The 3,108-nt window shown below is 52.9% G+C and overlaps 1 pseudogene; it reads left to right on the top strand.

Annotated features, from left to right (window-relative positions):
* Positions 1–346: 346 nt before the first annotated feature.
* Positions 347–3,108, top strand: part of LOC119279229 — a 7,605-nt pseudogene continuing 4,843 nt past the window's right edge.

The raw sequence follows: 3,108 nt of genomic DNA, 5'->3' as shown, positions 1-3,108 counted from the left end.
CGGCGGCGAGAAGCTCAAGGCGTGGTACCTGGTGGAGCGGGACCTCATTCTGAACCAGATATCGGCAACGCCGCCACCAACTCCCACGCCAACGCCCGCCGCCAAGCCCGAGTGATGATGCCTTCGCGACGCCCAGCAGCATAGAAACCGCGCCGACGCCGCCCAACACAGAAGCCGCGCCGATGTCGCCCAGCCCGTGCATGCCGACTCCTCAAATGCCAGAGGCCGTCATCGCCGTTTGATACATTGCCCTGCGCGGCCTTTCTTTTTGTACGCCGAACTTTTATCGAAAAAGGGTTTCCCCCCGCTTTGTATTCCAAAGCAAACCACCATTGTACATAACACAATGCTGGGGCAAGCAGCACTTCAAGCCCAAAGAAAAAGAAAAAGAAATAAATGCCAACAGCGGCAGCTCGACAAAGCGAGGCAGAACCGCGACCGCAGCGCCTTCCGGAACAAACCACCACAGCCCGAGGCTCCGATCTACCGCGAACTAAGCAGCACTTCCAAGAAGGAATGCGACGCCGACGACACTGCTGCCCGGACAAGTCCAAGGATTTCCCCCAGTGCGTGGAGGGAGGTGGGGGATAGCTACTCCCGACACCCTCCAAGAAGGGATAGTGGCACCCGTCGGTGTCACCGCATCGGAGCCGGACGAACCGGCAAGGATTTCTCCCGCACGCCAAACCCCACCAGCCAATCGGAGCCGACCAACCAAACCACCGCCCAACCATGCGCCATCACGGTTGCGCCGCCACCAACGCCGTCTTGATGCGAGCACCACCACGAGGTCAAGAAGACCGGAGAGAAGATCCAAGTGACGGGAGCAGCAGCACCAAGGCCGAGCAGGAGGGAACCACCTCCAGCGCCGTCGTGTGGGAGGCTCGCGCCTCCGGCACCGTCGCGGTAGCCGTCCGGACACGGCAGCGGGGCATATCAGGCCACCCCTGGCCCGGCCAGGTCCGAAAATGGGCCCGCTAAGCCCCGCCGGCCACGCTGCAGCAGGCTGGCGTCGACGCCACCAGCCCCCGCCGATCATCGCCGCTCGTCACCGCTTCCTGATGATTGCACCAACGCCACGCCAGACGCCGGCCCGCCCAGGCCCAGATCTGGGTCGGGCGGGCGCCGCCAGCCCGCGCTGCCGCGCAGCCCCGCCGCCAACGGCGCCGCCGCCGCCCGAAGCTCGCCCCCGTCGCCTCAGGAGACCCCGCTGCCGCACAGGACCGCCGAACTTTTCATTTGATCGCCGAACTGTGGCGCCGATCGCCGGGCTTGTGGCCTTTTTTTGGAGCGGAAATGGACCAAGTTTGAATTTGCGGCGCCTTGGGAGCGGCACCTGGGGCGTGGCTGGGGCCTTGATCGCTTCCAAGGCCTAAAAATCGTCGGGTGAGCGCCCGAAAGAGCGCCGGCCTATGCACTGGGGGGCCGAACGGGTAGAGATGCTCTTAGTGCATCCGGCTCTTGCGCTTTGTGCATGCAGTCAGCTATGTATATACGATTTGGCTAATATGTGGTACCGTATATTGAAAAGAACTAATCGCTTACCACCCGCAAAAAAAAACTAATCGCTTAGGGCGATTGAATATGTGCCAATAAAATGCCATCGATCAAAGAACCGAAAAAATAGCGCATCGATCATTTTCAACCTGCAAAATATGGACGTGGCTAAGTGATCTGTCCATGTGTAAAGACTTGATGGATTGGATTGGATTGTTAGGTCGTCCCTCCCCTAATTGCATCGACATATATAGTATGTTTTTGTCACCAAGATTGGCGACCTTGACGACCAGCTTGTGGCAGTTACAAATGCGCTTCTATCCTGGAAGCCGTCAGGAAAAGGCCAGCCTTAATCAATCCGTTCATGCTTGTAATCAATGCACAGAGTCGGACTCATGTTTGTTCCCTTGGGAAGCATCTCCTTGGTCCGTAATTTTACAAGTCGATGTAGGATATGGCTCTATACAACGTTAAGGATATCCTATTATTTTTTCTTCCGTTACAACGCACGGACATATGTGCTAGTGGACCTTCATCTTACATGTGTAAAATATAAAAATTTCAAATAACATACGTTTGAAATTACATCTTAGTAAAATTAAGTATGACCTAAAATTACGCCTCAAATATGTGGCTGCACAAGTTAAGACAATAGTCTAATTTCGCAAAAAAAGACAATAATCTAAACATGTTGACCATTTTTAGACCTCCTCCGCCTCTGCCTCGCTCGGATCCGGAATCCCCATCGCGCCTTCTCTGTCTCCCCTTGCCTCCCCTGCCGCCGCTCCCCGGCCGGTCGGACATGTGCTCCAGCGATGCCCTCTCGCTCCAGCACCCACCGGCGGCGGTGACCACGGCGCCTCTCCCGCTGCCGGCCCCCCAACATGGAGTCTTAGGAAGGAGAATGGGGAAACTATGGCATAAGCCGTACGGCGTACGGGGCACAGCGTCGGCAAGGTATGTTGATTCTGTAAAAATTGTAGTGCTGCAAGAATAATTAAATCGACCGTCTATTTGTTGTTTAGCTGTGTACTGGAATTGAGATTTTTTCCATTCGGTAATTTTGGTGCTTAGCTTGTGTATGTATGGGTAGGCTGATCCAGGATTAATTGTTTATGTTTATGTAAAATCAGTGGCTGCTAGGATGTTTTTTATCCTTAAATTTTCTAGTCTTTGATTACACATACGTGACATGATGGCATACGTGTCAGGTTGGAAGGATTAGGAATCTAGGATGAATGAGATACAATCATTAATTTCTTGTCTCATCTCTCTATTTGGTTGGAGGGATGTCAATGAAATGGGTAATTTCAGAAAATATATAAATTCAAAACCACGAATATGTTATCTTGCTGGGGCTTGGGCGCCAACCCCGTGAATACAACGACAGTAATCTTAAATGGAGACCCGCTTCGGTACAAACCCAGTTACAAAACGTATAAAAGGTAATATGGACCTTTAACACACCGTATTTATTTTTGTATGTATAATGGGTCACAGCGTGAATGTATACACCATACGGAGACCTCTTGTACGAGGCAAAGCGTGTCATCAGTTTTGTATGTAGGGAAATAATAAACCACGCGTTGCTTCTGGTCGTCCGTCGCGCAT

The sequence above is a fragment of the Triticum dicoccoides genome, chromosome 3B, assembly GCF_002162155.2.
Source record: "Triticum dicoccoides isolate Atlit2015 ecotype Zavitan chromosome 3B, WEW_v2.0, whole genome shotgun sequence".
In the NCBI taxonomy this organism is placed as follows: Eukaryota; Viridiplantae; Streptophyta; class Magnoliopsida; order Poales; family Poaceae; genus Triticum; species Triticum dicoccoides.
Note: the sequence above shows the minus strand (reverse complement) of the source record. Positions and strands in the feature narration are given on the sequence as shown.